Raw genomic sequence first — 399 nt, forward strand, 5'->3', positions numbered from 1 at the left:
TTGTTGTAATAATCCAGTACTTCGCGGAATTTTTTTGCAGACAGGGCCTTGGGTATGAGCAAAACGTCACGTGACATAAGCCTTCTCTCATCGTCACCACAGCATCTCTTCTTTAAGAGGGTAGTACTTGGTGTAAGACTGCCCAAAATGTCCCGGGCCACCGCCCATACTGTCAGTGCTGTAGTAGTACCTGTGGTACCTGCAGTAGCTGTGTAGTACCTCTAGTACCTGTAGTACCTGTAGTAGCTGTAGTAGCTGTTGTAGTACCTATACTAGCTGTAGTACGTGTAGTACCTGTAGTACCTGTAGTAGCTGTAGTAGCTGTAGTAGCTGTAGTAGCTGTAGTAGCTGTAGTACCTGTAGTAGCTGTAGTAGCTGTTGTAGTACCTATACTAGCTG

Source organism: Porites lutea, chromosome 1, assembly GCF_958299795.1.
Source record: "Porites lutea chromosome 1, jaPorLute2.1, whole genome shotgun sequence".
Taxonomy (NCBI): domain Eukaryota; kingdom Metazoa; phylum Cnidaria; class Anthozoa; order Scleractinia; family Poritidae; genus Porites; species Porites lutea.